This window comes from Bubalus bubalis, chromosome 11, assembly GCF_019923935.1.
Source record: "Bubalus bubalis isolate 160015118507 breed Murrah chromosome 11, NDDB_SH_1, whole genome shotgun sequence".
In the NCBI taxonomy this organism is placed as follows: domain Eukaryota; kingdom Metazoa; phylum Chordata; class Mammalia; order Artiodactyla; family Bovidae; genus Bubalus; species Bubalus bubalis.
The window spans coordinates 20,522,564-20,539,733 of NC_059167.1; the positions used below are offsets into that span (position 1 = coordinate 20,522,564).

A 17,170-nucleotide genomic window follows, 5' to 3' on the forward strand; every position below is an offset into this window, starting at 1 on the left:
AGAGTGAGCTCTGGTCTAACCTCCTCTTCTTACAAGGACACCAATCCCATTATGGAGGGCTCTAACTTTGTGACCTCAAATAATCCTAATCGCCTCCCAAAGGCTTCCTTCCCCTCTGAACATCATCATGTTGGGGAGTTAAGCCTTCAACATATGAATTCTGGTGAGATGTAAACATTTAGTCCATGTCAGTAGCGTATTACCATTACATGTTTTGGGGACTTGCCTGGTGGTCCAGTGGTTAAGAATCCACCTTGCAATCCAGGGGACGCGGGTTCAATTCCTGGTTGGGGAACTAAGATCCCACATGCTGCGGAGCAGCTGAGGCCATGTGCTGCAACTACCAAGCCCACACTCTCAGAGCATGCCACAATCACCAAGCCCGCCCTCTTGGACTGTGCCATAACTACTGAGCCTGAGTGCCTAGAGTCCCTGCACTGCCAGGAAGGACCCCTCATGGCGCAATGAAGATCATGCTTGCCACAACTAAGACCCAACCCAGCCAAATAAATAATATATGTAAAAAAGAAGAGATTATGTGTTTGGGGGTCTCTGCTTCTGTACGGAAATTTGATCGCTAAGGTAGAATTCTCAGATGGTTCCCGAGAGTCCCACCCCCCAGTGTGCATACTCTGTGTAAACCCCTTCCTTGAGGTGAGTGGTCCTGACCTAATCAGGTAAGCCTTTAGAGGGTCTAGCAGCCACAGATGGAAGAAGTCAGAGAGATTGGAAATGTGAGAGAGATTTTTCTGGGGCCTTGCGGGAGCTAACAGCTATGTTTCAAGAGAGCCTATGGAGGGGCTTCCCTTGTGGTTCAGCTGGTAAAGAATCCACCTGCAATGCAGGAGACCTGGGTTCGATCCCTAGGTTGGGAAGATCCCCTGGAGAAGGGAAAGGCTACCCACTCCAGTATTCTGGCCTGGAGAATTCCATGGACTGTACAGTCCATGGGGTCGCAAAGAGTCAGACATGACTGAGCAACTTTCATGGAAGGGATCACATGGTGAGGAAATGTAGGAGGATTCTAAGAGCTAAGAACAGCTCCCAGCAACAGTTGAAAAGAAAAGGGGACCCTTAACCCTACACCGAAAAGTAACTAAGTTCTGCCTAATGCTATGTGAGCTTGGAAGAGGACCTCACACTTCAAGTGAGGTCCCAGGCTGGAGGACACTTTGATTTCACCTCGTGAGATCCTAATCAGAGAACCCAGCCATACCATGATCAGATTTCTGATTTAGAATGCTGTGATAATAAATTCATAGTGTTTTCAGCCACTACATGTATGGTAATCAGTGACAAGTCCTGGAAAACCAATACAATCTCCTCTCTGCAGATCAGCCCACATCTCTGAGTCTCTTTATCTTACTAAAAACAGCTTCTATTTGGCTGTTGATTACATTTTCCCATATATTAATACACAACCTCTTTTCTTGCTTCTGTCTTTTCCCCCCTACTGTTTCCTCTGGGAATTTACATAGTAATTCAAGTCTGCTGTGCACACATTGTTATTTTAACACCATTTAATGCAGAAACTATATTATCTTTTCCTCAACCTCTGCAAAGCATCTGCAGGGCACACATCATTGTGAGGCTACTGGTCTCCTCCCTCCCAACCCGTGTTCCAGGCTTCCAAAGCTTAACATTATGTTTATTACATAACAGCAGGACGTAAGCCCAAACAACCTGCTGCCGGGCTTTCAAATATAGCAACTGCAGAAATCTCCTCAGGCTTGATGAAGAGCCACTTCAAATGTCTTCTAATTTTCTGGTCGATAGAAAACAAGGTCTAAAAATGGCTCTGCAGGTGAAGGGCACACATGGAAACCCACCCACCCCCTGTGACGTCATGGAGGGAGGGGTGGGCTTCCCTCAACAAGGACGCAGAGGGTGGGAGGTAGGGAAGGAACCAAGGGCCCCCTGGTTTTGGGGATTTGCAGGCAGCCTCTCAAGGAGAATTGCCTTGTGTGAACCGATCTCAGGGGAGAAAATGGAAAAGGCCTGGAAGTGAAGCCCTTCCAGGCTGGCGCCTCAGTAATGGTCCCTCCTTTTGTTTCCTTTTCTGATTGATGGGACCATTGGCTGTTGTTGTCACCAAGGGGATTCGTGACTGCATCAAGAGCCGACTCTATCTGGCTTGAAAAGTGAAAGTCACTCAGTCATGTCCGACTCTTTGCAACCCCATGGGCTGCACAGTCCATGGAATTCTCCAGGCCAGAATACTGGAGTGGGTAGCCGTTATCTTCTCCAGGGGTTTAAGAATAGGGAATTTCTTGGCTTGGAAATCTGTTGAATAAGGTTGGGCTGCTCGTTTGACCCCCATCCCTACCATGTTGGTTCTATTCTCAGGCACCAGCTCCCCACACAGCACCTGTCTCTTCTCCACTCACCCTCAAATCTCTGGGCTTGCCCTCATGGGAAAAGGGTGCCTCTTTCTCCAACTTCAGCCATCTACCCTGGGCTGACTGGTTGGGGCTGGGTCACACACCACTCTCCTAAATCATTACCATGGCCAGGAGATAAAACCCATTGTTTGGCTAGGAAGGGCAGGTATCCACTTCAGAACAGGAGTATGAGGCCACAAGGACTTGAGGGGGTGAGGGGGAAGAATGGGCTCCCAGAGAAAAATCAAGTGTCACCAGAAGAGGGTGGAATGGACAGTGGGCAGGCCAGGATCACCATGGTCCTTGCCACCTTGCCATCTGACTTACTCTAATGCAGGGTATTTGGGACCTGGAGAGGCCATCGGGAGCATGGTGTCTCTCTGCATCTCCATGCTTCCCCTGAGCCACCTGCAACCCTATAGGGTCATCTGTGTGTGTGCATGCCTTTCACCCAGGTCACCAGCAAGCAGCAGAGTCAAGGCATAAATTTATAACACATTCTGCTCTGCCCTAGGCCTTCTAATTTCCTCTCTTGGCTATAAGGCAGTAGACATTTCTATGCCCTTATACCTCTGTTCCTCTGAAAGTAGACTGCCTTCCCTTCCTGATACACAGATCTGGGGACCACACGAAGACTTCACACTGGAGAGCCATCCTGCCACATGCAGGAATCTGGGTGCAGCAAAGCAGAGGCTGGGGGAACCCTGTGTCCCAGGCTTTGGGGCTCACACTGACGCTGGGGCTATGACTTCTCTCCATGGGGTTGCTCTGCCCCGACTCGTGACCTACCTGACCCACTACCTTTCCATAGGACCTTTCTGTGCCCACTTCCAATGGGCATCTGTCAGGGGTGCCGTGACTCCTGCTTTCTGGACTGGGGCAGGGGCCAGCACTCATAAGTTGCTTCTAACTGAGCCCTAGCCCATGGCAGACAGAGAAAATACTCAATGACAGTTCAAGGTATGCCCCCCACTTCAACCCCACTCCCTTCAACAACTTCCATTTCTGCTTTGCCAATGAGATTTCCCTGTTCCATCAAAGGGTTAAACAACTTTTGACTGGGAAGACAGGAGATCTTCTTGATACAGGACACATGTTGGAAACTGGTCTCTTAGCAGAGGAGTATGCTATAAGTAAAAGGGAAGTGCCAATTAGTTTTACCCAATTTTATTAATATTGGGTCTATTATAAAATCACTCTAAAATGCACATTAATATTATAATGAGGTACTATCTCACACCAGTCAGAACACCCATCACTGAAAAGTTTACAAATAACAAGTGCTGGAGAGGGTGTGGAGAAAAGGGAACACTCTTATACCATTGGTGGGAATGTAAATTGGTACAGCTACTATGGAAAACAGTAAGGAGTTTCCTCCAAAAACTAAAAATAGAGTCACCATATGATCCAGCAATCCCACTCCTGGGCATATATCCAGCCAAAACTATAATTCAAAAACATATACGCAGCCCAATGTTCATAGCAGCACTGTTTACAATAGCTAAGACATGGGAAAAACCCTAAATGTCCATCTACCGATAAATGGATTAAAAAATGTGGTAAATATATACAAAGGAGTATTACTTAGTCATAAAAAAGAATGAAATAATGCCATTTTCAGCAACATGGATAGACCTAGAGATTATCATACTAAGTGAAGTAAGTCAGAAAGAACAAGAGAAATTCCATATGACATCTTACCTGTTGATTCTAAAACACGACACAAATGGGGCTTCCCAGGTGGTGCTCATGGTAAAGAGCCTTCCTGCCAACGTGGGAGACATAAGAGGCGCATGCCAGGCTACAGTCCACAAGGTACTGTTATACAGCACAGGCAACTATATTCAATATCCCGTAATAAACCATAATGGAAAAGAATAGGAAAAATAATATGTATATATGTGTATATAACTGAATGGCTTTGCTGTACACCAGAAACTAATAACATTACAAATCAGCTATTCTCCAATAAAAAATAAAAATAAATAAAGCCATTCTAATATATAACAGTATACCTTAAAATGTGTCCTAGTGGGATTATCTATGTGATTGCTGCTGAGTCACTTCAGTCATGTCTGACTCTGTGCGACCCCATAGGCGGCAGCCCAGCAGGCTGCCCCGTCTCGGGGATTCTCCAGGCAAGAACACTGGAGTGGGTTGCCATTTCCTTCTCCAATGCATGAAACTGAAAAGTGAAAGTGATGTCACTCAGTCGTGTCTGACCCTCAGCAACCCCATGGACTGCAGCCTTCCAGGCTCCTCCATTCATGGGATTTTCCAGGCAAGAGTGCTGGAGTGGGGTGCCATTGCCTTCTCCGATCTATGTGATTAATGATATTCAAATCATTAATTTTATATTTAACATAAGAAATAAAATTGAATGATTCACTTATGTATTAAACTTGTATTTACTGAATATATAATAGGTGCTTGGTTACGAGCCAAGGGATGCAAAGATGTTTAACAGTTAATTCTCCTCCAAATGTTTATAATCTACTAGATGAAATAAGTGCATAGCACAAAAATAAATATGATTCTATTACAGAATCAGTCTGTTTCTTTAAAAAGACAGTTTAAGTTCACCTAGCTCCCAACTTGAAGAGTTTAACTGAAATTAACTAAGGTTTGGCTCAGGTATCTGGTATAAAAAGGGCCACTCAGAATCTCTGAGTACCAGGAAAGATTCCAGAGGTTGGCAAGAAAGCCATGGTGTTGAAAGGAATCCTTTAGCTTCAGAATGAAATCAGAATCTTTGCTCTGAAAGAAGCTGTGTGAAACCCAGTGAAGAAAATTACTAAGTCAATTCTCAATCTTTTGGCTTTAGAGCAAGGCATATGTGGAAAAGAAGCAGGAATGTCAGATTTTCAAAGAGACATTAGCCATTTGGAGAACACACTGGTCAGTAGAGAATCCATTATAGGAGATGAGTCATACGAAGTCTGAACAGAGAGAAGGGTGAGGGGCATGTGCTGGGTACTGACAGGGTCTGCTCGAGTCACCACCGAGAAGGTGTCTCAAGGTGCTGGGTCCCAAGTTTAAACATCCCTGGAAAGGGCCTTGGTCAGAGATCACCCTTGGGCCAGTCAATCAGGGCCAAGAGGGGCGAGTTAAGTCACACAGAATAGCTGATGATTTTGTAGTAGCTGTGTGGGGAAGGTAATCGTGTGGATTATGTACTCTCAGGGGGTGGGTGGGGGTGGGGAAGAACAGGACAGACAAAAACATGTGTTCAGTATTTCTGCCTTTAGCTGGATAGATTTCAGTAGCACTTCAGGTCCTGACACTCAGCATTGAGTTACTCTTGCAGTTCCTATGACTTGGGTATTAAGCCCCAGTTCTAAAAAGTAAGCTGTGGATGAGAAAACAAATCTCCACCTGGATTGTTGATACTGAGTATGGTTCTTCACCCTGCACTTTATGAGTTCCCACTCTTGTAACCTCCCCGGTAACTCAGTCTTTCTAGAACTGGACTTCTTGGGCAGAGGTCCTTATTCTGAACCTGGACTTATGTCCTAAGCTTCACTATCTTCTGGGAGACTTTCCTGATGTAAACACGTGACTTCCAGCCTTTTCCTGGATCCCCAGCTGCCACGCCTTAAGCTCCACATCTGCCCTCTTCCTGCTGCGGTTAATGGAGTCACGATCACTACCTCACCAAGGCTGCCTTTGAAACCAAGTTCAGTGTGAGGGCTTTGCAGAGCCTTGGTGGGGAGTGATGTGATAAGAGATGGAGTCACTGTTCCTGGAGACAGTTGGCACCAAAATTGCCTGGGAAAGCAGAGTGACCCCAAATGATTATTTAGGGAGTGCTTACATTTTTCCTGACTTTCTTGACTGCCCAGACAGAGGCACAGGGGGTTTGAGTGGGGAGGTGAGTGGCTCCCATGGCCTTCCCTGGCCTTCACTTCCCTGGTGGCTCAGACAGTGAAGAATCTGCCTGCATTGCAGGGAACCTGGGTTTGATCCCTGGATCGGAAAGATCCTCAGGAGAAGGGAATGGCAACCCACCCTAGTATTCTTGCCTGGAGAATCCCATAGACAGAGGAGCCTGGCAGACTACAGTCCATGGGGTCGCACAGAGTAGACACGACTGAGCGACTAATGCAACATGAAGGTGCAAAAAGAGTTAAGACTTGACAGCTTCAAACACCAGGATAAGGAAATTTTACTGTGGATCCTGCCGTGGATATTTGGCCAGTTTATGAGAATGCTTGAAAACCACACACAACATGCAAATCACACGACACCCAACAGACAGCCCTCTAGGGCTGTCCATCTTCCTGGCTGGGACCCTTCAGAAATCTTCATGGGGGTCTGCGATGTCTCCTGCCCTTCCAAGGGGGTCAGCGTGAGAGAGGGCCGTGAGTGAAGACTGAAAGTAGACTGGCAGCGTGAACCGTTTCTTCGGCCACTGAACCCCCCTCTCCAATGTGAAAAGACAGCTCAGCATCCATGCTGTTTCCAGGACTCCTAGAGATGACTTCAGAGAGAGAGGCCAGACCGCAGTGCTCAAGCGGTGTGTCAGAAGAGGTTTCTACTACGCTCTGGAGAGTGAAAGTCAAAGTTGCTCAGTTGTGTCCTACTCTTTGAAACCCCATGGACTATACAGTCCACGGAATTCTCCAGACCAGAATACTGGAGTGGGTAGCCTTTCCCTTCTCCGGGGAAATCTTCCAAACTCAGGGATCAAACCCAGGTCTCCTGCATTGCAGGTGGCTTCTTTACCAGCTGAGCCACAAGGGAAGCCCAGGAATACTGGAATGGGTAGCCTATCCCTTCTCCAGAAGATCTTCCCCACCCAGGAATTGAACCAGGGTCTCCTGCATTGCAGATGGATTCTTTACCAACTGAGCTATCAGGGAAGCCCCCTAGAGAGTGAAGAAATGATCAAAACAACCAGTTTTTACAACTCTAAGAATATGAGACAATGATCTCCAAATCCCTAGACTTAAAACAACAAACCCTCCCCCGCAACCGTCAAAAGGAAGAGAGGCCGAGAGAGAGCTACAGCCCTGGATATCTCTTTGTTCTTTTTGTTTTGATTGTGGATAACCAGCTGCATGAGTTTTGGTGGCTACAACACAGCAGCGTAGGAAGAAGCTGGGTCTTGAAGGCAGTCCATCTAGGAGGGATCCCAGCTGGCCCTTTCTTGTGTGAGCTTGAACAATTCATATAACCTCTTAAGCTTTCATGTCCTTACCTGGAAAATAGACATAATAGAATCTGCCTGATGTGAAAGTGTAAGTGAGAGAATGCATGGAAATGCTTACATTCTTGGCACTCAGGAGAATCTGAGGACAAGTGTTCTGTGAAAGGAAGAGGGTGCAAGGTGGAACAGGATGCAAGCAGGCATCTGAGGAAGGTGTCACAACTGGACTAAAACCACTGAGAGGAAGCTCCTTAAGTCCTGGCTTTGTCCTGCTCATCCCTGAATCTCCAACCCCCGGTGTGGATCTTGCACAGAGCGGACGCTCTGAAAACGTTGGTTAGACTGAATGGAGCCCTTGCTGGACCCATGTTAGGGACAGGTTTGCAAAAGGGGAAGGGAGGCAGATGAGAGAGAAAAGGACAGAGAGGCAGGTGTGAGGCAGCTGGCAGGGATGAAGGGCACACAGAGTGACAAAGCCTGAGTGAGAGTGATGGAGATACCAGAGGACAAACTGTAACTTTGGCCTGTCTCTAGAGTCCCCATAAAACTAATGGACTTGTGATGGAATTGTTTCCAAAGTGTTTGGGGAGCCAGATGGGAAGCTTATGTCATTGTGTTCCTTTGCAAGCTCAAAATAATGGGTCCCGTTCCTGCCTGCGGGGGAAGGTAGGCATCCTCCACCGCTCTGTGTCCATCATTGCTGTATTGGAGCCTTCCCACCCTCTCTGCAGACGCCTTTTGGAAGCGCTACCTGCCCTGCAAGGCAGTCCTGGGGCAGCTGGGTAGGGGAATGTGCTGCGAGGTACAGCAGGCATGGAGAACTAGACGTTCCACCCTTATAACAAAAGATTCATCCCACATCCTCTACCGGAAGTGAACGCAGCACCAGAAGCTAACCAAGTCCTCAGGCTGGGTGCCTGGGGGGCTTTTAGGTCTTAGCCACACAGGAAAGCTGCTGGAAAACTGCACTGTTGCACAAATACAAAGATTTGTTAGTTAATAGTGTGGGGAGCAGAGAAGGAAATGGCAACCCACTCCAGTATTCTTGCCTGGAGAATCCTGTGGAGAGGAGCCTGGTGGGCTGCTGTCCATGGGGTCACACAGAATTGGACACAACTGAAGTGACTTAACATGCATGCATGCGTTGGAGAAGGAAATGGCAATCCACTCCAGTGTTCTTGCCTGGAGAATCCCAGGGACGGCAGAGTCTGGTGGGCTGCCGAATATGGGGTCGCACAGAGTCAGACATGACTGAAGCAATTTAGCAGCAGCAGCAGCAGCAGTGTGGGGAGAAGAAAAACACACTAATAAGGCCCTTCAGCTGTTTTGCAGATTACCCTGTGTTTCAGAGAGGTCCATCAACTTTGGATCTGAGTGTTTCCCCAGGCATAACCAGGATAGCTTCCCTGACTCAACTTGGGTCAAAGTGACATGGTGCTTGGGACTTCCCTGGTGGTCCAATGCTTAAGAATCTGCCTTGTAATGCAGGGGACTTGGGTCTGATCCCTGGTCGGGGAACTAGGATCCCACATGCTGTGGAACAGCTAAGCCCAAGTGCCACAACTACTGAGCCTGACACTCCAGAGCCCCTGCACCAAAAGTGGAGGGTCCACGTGCCACATCGAAAGATTCCACATAACGCAGCTTAGAGCCGAGGTAGCCAAGAACTGAGAGACGAAAGAGGAATGTGCATTGATTAACAAGTATCACCAGTGCCTTTTTCCTCTGCTGGAATTCTTTAGGTCTTAAGAAATGTGCTTAGGGGCCTCTCGTCCCTGGCCACAATGGCTGGATTGTTCATTTCCAATGAGTGGGTTTCCTTTCACCCCCTCAATGCCCTCTCTGTGGTAAGTAGGGTAATGGTGCCCTTTCCACATAGGAAAAGACATGCCAGCTTCTCTCCATTGATGCAAACAATCTGGAGGAAGGACGTCATTAAGGAGAACTCTGGGTCCCCAGAGTTGGGGCAGCTGGGGTCTTTGTCTAACCCAAGTCCCTCAGTATGGCTCACACAAAACAGAGACACTTGGACTTCCCTGGTGGTCTGGAGGTTAAGAATCTGCCCGCCAATGCAGGGGACACAGGTTCAATCCCTGGTCCAGGAAGATCCCACATGCTGCAGAGCAACTAAACCCACGTGCCACAGCTATTGAGCCTGTGCTCCACAACCAGAGAAGCCACCACAATGAGAAGCCTGCACCCCACAATTAGGGAGTAGCCCCAACTCGTCAAAACTAGAGAAAACCCAGGGTGCAGCAATGAAGACCCAGAATGCAGCCAGAAAGTTATAACAAATTTAAAACAAAACAGAGACACAGGCAGCTATGCTGTGACCACAGACAGAGGTGTGGACCAAAACACTCCAACCCCCTTGCTATAGATCCACTTCCTTACACCAGGGTTTTCAAATTCTAGCAGATATCTGAGTCAGCTAGAGGGCTTGTCAAACACAGACTGTCAGCCCTCATTCCCAGAGTTTGTGACACAGGGCACTGGGGGGGGGGGGGGGGCTCTGCCTTTCTAACAAGCTCCCCAGTGATGCTGCCGGTCTAAGGATTATATTCTGAGAAACTATTGCCTTAGACAGATGTCCTGCTTCTCAAAGCCAAGGATAAAAAGCAATACCTTTGAGATGAGCCCTGTAACTGCTACCAGCCTTAATAAGACAAAATGATCTTGGGTTTGTTTTTCGTTTGTGTTTTGTTTTTTTCAGCTTACCCAGATCAGAAAATGGGAGAGGAGGAAGAAAAGGTAAGTTTCAGGGAGGAGAAGACCTGGGAAAGAATGCAATATGAGGCCTGTTGTTCAGAGGAGAGGGCTGATGGGTGTCACAAAGGGAGGTCGTGGGAGGAGAGCCAGAAGGAACCTGGGTGCTGAGGTGGGCAGAGGAAGACAAGTTTGAGAGCCGACCGTTGGGCAATGAAAAGAACACTGGACTTGGAGTGCAAACACCTGCAGGTCTCTCCCATGAGGCCTTGCAGCTGCTGGCAGCAGCCAAGAAAGTATCTACTCTGAAGTCAGTCAGAGCAGATCTAACAGCTCTCGTGGGCAGAGCCCGCCAAGTTTCTGGGTGGGTGAGCCCGGTCCAGGGCCCTGTGCCCAGCACTCTATTTGTACTGGGACTGAGACCCAGGGCAGGAAGCCACCAGCCCTGCAGGGCGCTCTGGCAACCCCCTGCTGATTTCTCCAGGCTCCCGGCAGGCTTGCGGAGGGTGAGCGTGGGCAGCCGTGACTCAACCAGCCTCGTGGGGAGGCAGAGGCTGCCGCTGCAACCCGCGCTGCCACGGAAACAGGCTAAATCGATCCCAGATCCCTGGAAGGGCAGAGAACAAGCTGCCCGCCACCGGGGAGCTGGGAATGCTTCTGGGTTCAAACACCCAGTTGGTGAGCACAGCCTGAGCTGTGCTGGTCACGGAGCCGGCTAGAGACCAGCAGCAAAGAAGCGGGTGCAGCCACCTGAGCAGGCGACAAGGGGTGACAGATTCCCCACCCCTGCTGCCTGTGTCTGATGGTAGCAGCAGGGTTGGGGGGTTGTCAGGGGGCACACAGGGCCCTTGGGCACTAGGCAGACCAGTCCATGCAGGTCCTCCTCCTAAAATCCATGGGAAATCTGTGCTTACTGGTGGGGTGGGGAGAAGAGACGAGAACCTGACTCTTCACTCTTCTTGCTCTAATTTTATGAAGCTGCTCCCTCACCACACGGCATGACCACAAATACACACCAAGAAGAAGAGGAAACGGAGGCCAATGACCTAAGCAAAGTCCCACAGCTTTCAGAGGCAAGAGTCAGGCTGGCCTCCTAATATCCTGAGCACTAATCCCTCATCGTTTTTCTACTAGACTCTGCGACTTAGCAGCAGCTGCGTCTCAAGGAAACAATGAGTCTTGAGCAATTGGCTTTGCCTTCAATATCTGCTCTCTGGAGCTGTGGGTGGTGCAATTAATAACATACTCTGGGGCTTCCCTGGTGGTCCAGTGGTTAAGAATCCATTTGCCAATGCAGGGAGCATAGGTTTGATCCCTGGTCTGGGAAAATCCCACATGCCACAGGGCAATTAAGCCTGTGGGCCACAACTACTGAAGCCGGCACCCTAGAGCCGATGCTCTGCAGCAAGAGAAGCCACCGCAAGGAGAAGCCCGAGCACCTCAACTAGAGTATAGCCCTTGCTCACCACAACTCAGGAAAGCCTGCACGCAGCAATGAAGACCCAGGGCAGCCAAAAATAAATAAAACAATAAAACATACTCTGCTCTTCCCAAGAGCCTCAGTGAGTCTTTAGCCTGCTTTCCCCACCTTCATCAACTCCTAAGCCAGGTGATCCACCAATCAGACAGTGGAAACCCCAAGAGTTTGCAGTTTCCCCAACATCCATCCATTATGGCGTCCTGGGAACAGAGGTAGAAGTGGGGCTCTGGAGTCTTTAGGCCAGCCCTCCCTGGGGTGGTGGATGTCTGCACTCACTGGTGCCACCTGGTGATTCTCGGGCCATTTCCCATTGTCCCGTCTATGGAGTCCCAGCTGAGGCTCACACCTGGCTGTGGTGGCTTTGGCACATCCTCAAGCCCCAAGGTCCCTCCATCCCGTGCAGCAACCCCCCTCAAGCCCCACTGCGGCCACTTTGGACCTGGCACTTCCTCGCACCCCTTGCCTACAGAGGGAACAGCGAGGGACTTTCCCATTTCATGCGTGAGATGAAGGCTCCTGGGTGGATCTCTACCTCCTTCCTGCCTTCCTCCTCCCTTGTCCTGTTTCAGGAAAATCCCTTCTGCATTCAAGATCCCTTCCCTCCCCTTGCCTGTCTTTGATCCACTAATTATCTCCATTCTCCTAATGGTTCATCTTCTGCTTTTCTGTGAGCTTCTCCTCCTCAGACTATAACCATGTTTCTGTCTCTCCCATATTAAAAAAAAAATAAACAAACCCAACTAAACCAAACACGTGTTCCACTCTGGTTACTCTTCTTCCCTCATGCAAAGCTTCTTCTCAGAGCAGCTTGCACTTTCTCTCTCTCCTTTCTTACTTCCCAAGGGGTCCAGATCCCTCTATGTTGCCCAGCATCTCTACTCCTCCACTCTTCCATCTCTACTCTCCACTCAGTTCCCCCTTGCTGGTATCCACCGTGGGCACACCAACACCTGTGACTATCTCAGATGTTCTAACACGTCTAGTCCTCGGGATGCCAGAGGGAGCTGGGCTTCAAGTAGGGGAGTCCCAGCTGCACACCTCTTGAGCCCCAGAGCTTGTTTTTGTGTTCAAGGTTTCCTCAACTTCAACCTTTGCCCTGCGCGAGACAAGCCGAGTCCCAGGACCCTTTGCTGCAGCACTTGCCCTGAAACACCACTCCTCGAGCAACAAAATACAAAGAAACTGTACGGGACTAAAAATGTGTGCGTGCACAGTCAGGGCAAATTCTGGCCCCCAAAGACAGAAAAAGATCCCAAAACTCAACTGCTACTTTTGAGGAGTCTGGAGCAAAAACAGGGTACTAAGCATACCCCTTGCACACACCAACACCTAAAGGGTGGACAAAAGCCTCTGCCCGACCCCTGGACACATCCCTACCCTCACCCCATATAAGGAACAAGTTCGCCTTCCCCTCTTGGAGTGAGCAAGCAAGAGAATCTGTTGTTTGTTCTCTCTCCCTCCTGCTGCAGCAGGGGCCCCAGTAGAGCCTTGCTTGAATTTCTGGTCTGGCCTCTCGTCAATTTCTATTGCCTGGGAAAGGCCAAGAGCCCTGGTTCATGACATCCCTACCCACCCTCAACTCCCAAATTGGGCTGTATGCCAGTCCACAGAACCAACCAAGAGAAGGGATGTTGGATAACCCTTTATCTTCTCTGAACCTTTCCCTACCAAAAGTATTTTATCCTCCCCAAGTTACAGAAGAAAATTTCCATTGCATGGCAGGTGGGCGAGCAGAGACCAGAGGGTGTGTATGGTAGGGAAAAGATGACCAGGCTCCTTCAGGGGCGCCAATGGCAGGAGCTGTCCACCCAGTCACACTGAGTCAATTCTTGTGGAATGGAAGAGGATCCTCCCCGAAGGACCCTTAGGAGGTAAAAGGAGAGGGTCTAATTCGTAGTCTTGGAGCTGAAGGGTAGGCTTGGAAAGATGTGAAAGATAGTGTTTCCTTTGATCAAAGTTTATAGCCAAGAACCACCAGGAAGGAAGGGCGGGTTTGTCTCCTGGGGAGGCCCCTCCTGTACCAGCTTTACAGGGTCTGATTTCATAGTGGAGGGTATCAGGCCTCCCTCTCTGGACACTGGCATCTCCTTGAGGGGCCAGTCCTACCATCGGCTGCCTCCCTTGGGAGCATGTGGCCCAGCTGGAGGAGCCTAGGCTCTGCAGGTCCAGAGAGGTGGTTCCCACCGGAGTCAGCCCGCAGCGGGGACCCCAGCAGAAAGGGCCTGAATCTTTGCTCAGGGCACTCGGCAGACACAGAAGCTCTGGACTCCGGGTGCCTGCTGGAATGGCAAGGCTGTTCTGTGACACCAGAGCCCAGGCTGGCAGTTTCTTCTCCCCTGGCTTTTGGTGCCCACCCTCCGTACTTGAACTTGGCCAGGCTCCTGGGAAATGTGCAGAAAAGCCAACAGACTTCCAGCCTCATGCAGATTCTTTCCAAAGCCCTTCTACATCCACCAAAATGGAGCCACTCACATTTCAAAGGGACCTTACAGCCCAGGGGTCAGCCCCCCTCTTGCAGGACGTCCGTCAGCGGATCCATCTGTCTGGCTTGAGCAGTTCCCAGAACAGAAGGTTCTTTGTTCAATTAGGGGACCTCTAGAGGGCACTTTAGTTAATAGAAATTTCTTCCTGATTTTGACCTAAAATCTGCCCCCTTATGACTTCTGCCCAGCTGGTTCTATTCTTTGGTCCTTGGAAGAAAATGTCTGTTCAATTATCTCATCCGTCTCACAGTAGCCAGAGGAGGTGAGGGTGGAATTATTGACTTCTTTTATAGAAAGTGGATAAGCTGGGGAAGTTAAGGAGCTTTGAAAAAGCTTCAGGTGAAGTCGGAGCTAGAACCCAAGTCCCTAGCCAGTTCTCCTGCTAATACACTCCCTTTCTTAATCTTTGCCTGTTATTATCAAGGACTTACTGTGTGCAGCTGGAATACCAGGTGGGGGTTGGAGGCATGGGAAGCCTGGACCCTCTTTTCAGAGTCACCAATTCTAGCTCAGGACAGACACACACACACACACACACACACACACACATACACAGGATTTGAAACACTTGCTCAGTCAACAGACTGGGTGACCTCACCTTCACCCCCAAAGGTCAGCCTTCTTCCTTACTTTCGGCTGCTCCCCCAGCACAGGCTGACAGGTAGGAAAGGGAGAATGTAGAAGAGATAATTTTAACCACAGAAGAGCCTGAACTTGAAAGGAAGAAGAAAAAAGGCCTGAAGAGGAGTTTGAAAATGATAGCTGTCAACACTGGGCTTGGAAAGACAGAGCCTGTGGGTGTGTGGGTGGGAGGGGTGCTCACCGCTGCCAAACCTTCCTTGTGTGGCGGCAGGGAAGTAGGGAAGCGGGGCTGGTGCTGCCAGAACTGCAAACCAGAACCACCAAGACCTGATCCTAACAAAGGCAGGCCCCAGCACCTTCCCAGCACCTGGATAATTGGGCCAGGCTCCACCCCCCCCATGTGTTTTCATCTGTCTTAAAGGCACAGTGCCCTGATTCAGTGTTTGGTTGAGCATCCAGCCAGCAGCACTGATGCTTGGTACTCCAGGCTTCACTTTCTCTCCCTTGGACAGTGGCACTCACTCCACCGAATCATTTAGGCGCAGAGAGACCCAGGCTCCATTCTCTGCAGCCTGTGGATGCCGGAGAGGGAAAATCCAGGGTTTTGACTTTAATTGTACGCATTGCTCAACCGTCACTGAGGCCGGGGGGACAGACTCATGTCAAAGGACAGCAGCCCCACTCCTTAATTTGACCAAGTGGCGGAAGGAGCCGTCCCCCCTCAAGATGGGCAGAGAAAACAGCGCTTCTCAAACCATCTTAGCAGATTGCCTTCAAAACAACTGTTTCGAAGTTCCTGGGGTGAAAGCCAAGTTACTGTGAGTGAGGGAGGGGGCGGCAGTTGTCAGAGGGAGGGCGAGCAGATGTCAGAAGGTGTGGGCCTCCTGAGCGAGTGACAGGAGCAGCCCACCTCCCGTCACCTGCCCACCTCAGGATGACAGGATGCGCTTCTCAGAGGCATGCTCTGGATAAAGAAACATCAGCATTCATCCAAGGAGGATGGGAATGGGGAAGCCTGTCCAACTCAGAGGTGCCCAGTCTTGCCTCGGGCTCATCCCAGCATCGACCAGGCTTCACCTCCTGGGTGTCGGGGACTGTGGCCTCTCCCCTCTGCCCCCTGGGCCTTCCTGGCATGTTCGGGGCTCTCCTCACTTTCTTCCCCTCTTTCTTCCAGCCTCATCCTCCCCTGAACTCAGAAAACACGCTGATACAACACAGAGGACTAGACAGATGTCAGGTCATGTGTCTCCCTGCCCAAGGCCACCCAGCGATCCTCATGTTACTCACATCCTTACAGCGGCCGCCAGCACCTCCCTCGACTCACCACCTGCTTCTCTTAGCCTCTTCTCCCTCCATCTCTGCCTCCTTGAGGCCTCCTCGCTCTTCCTCGAACACACCAAGCAGGCTCCTGACTTAGGGCCTTTACACAGCTGTGTGTGGTTAATGCCTTCGTCCCCTTCACATCTTTGCTTAAAAAACATGTTCACAAATGTTCACAGCAGCACTGTCCACAACTGCTGAAAAACGGAAGCAACCCACGTTCATCGCCAGGTGAGTGGATAAAAATGTGCTGGTTTCGCCCAGTAGAGCATTAGGCTACAGAGGCTACCAACTCATGCGACATGTGGATGAATCTGGAGAGCGCGGTTGCCCGAAAGAAGCCAGTCACTAAAGGCCGCAGATTGCACCGTTTCATTTATACGAAGTGCTAAGAATCAACAGATCTGCAGACAGAAAGTAGACTGCCTGCCTGGGGCTGGAGGGAAGGAGAAATGGGGACCAGCTAGTGGGTACATGAAGCAATTTGCCATCACTTCATGGCAAATAGATGGGAAAACAATGGAAACAGTGACAGACTTTATTTTGGGGCTCCAAAATTATTGCAGATGATGACTGCAGCCATGAAATTAAAAGATGCTTGCTCCTTGGAAGAAAAGCTACAACCAACCTGGACAACCAATATGCTATATTAAAAAGCAGAGACGTTACTTTGCCAACAAAGGTCTGTCTAGTCAAGGGTATGATTTTTCCAGTAGTCATGTATAGATATGTGAGTTGGACCCTAAACAAAGCTGAGCGCTGAAGGATTGATGCTTTTGAACTGTGGTGTTGGAGAAGACTCTTGAGAGTCCCTTGGACTACAAGGAGATCCAACCAGTCCATCCTAAAGGAGAATAGTCCTGAATATTCATTGGAAGGACTGATGCTGAAGCTGAAAGTCCAATACTTTGGCCACCTGATGCAAAGAACTGACTCATTTGAAATGACTCTGATGCTGGGAAAGATTGAAGGCAGGAGGAGAAGGGGACAACAGAGGATGAGATGGTTGGATGGCATCACTGACTCAGTGGACATGAGTTTGAGTAAACTCCAGGAGTTGGTGAAGGAC

General features: G+C 49.5%; 1 protein-coding gene and 1 long non-coding RNA gene across 2 annotated transcripts in view; one reads left to right on the forward strand and one right to left on the reverse strand.

Annotated features, from left to right (window-relative positions):
- SIPA1L1 (signal induced proliferation associated 1 like 1) overlaps window positions 1–15,135 on the reverse strand; it is a 510,536-nt gene extending 495,401 nt beyond the window's left edge. Inside the window, exon 1 of the mRNA XM_044924786.2 lies at window positions 15,023–15,135. The gene's annotated coding sequence lies outside the window, so the exon portion shown is untranslated. The remainder of the gene's footprint in view (window positions 1–15,022) is intronic.
- Window positions 15,136–15,214: 79 nt separating this feature from the next.
- On the forward strand, window positions 15,215–16,245 carry LOC123327980. The gene is made up of 2 exons (XR_006542645.2): window positions 15,215–15,599; window positions 15,956–16,245. It is a non-coding gene; the product is annotated as an uncharacterized LOC123327980 (long non-coding RNA).
- The last annotated feature ends 925 nt before the right edge of the window (window positions 16,246–17,170 follow it).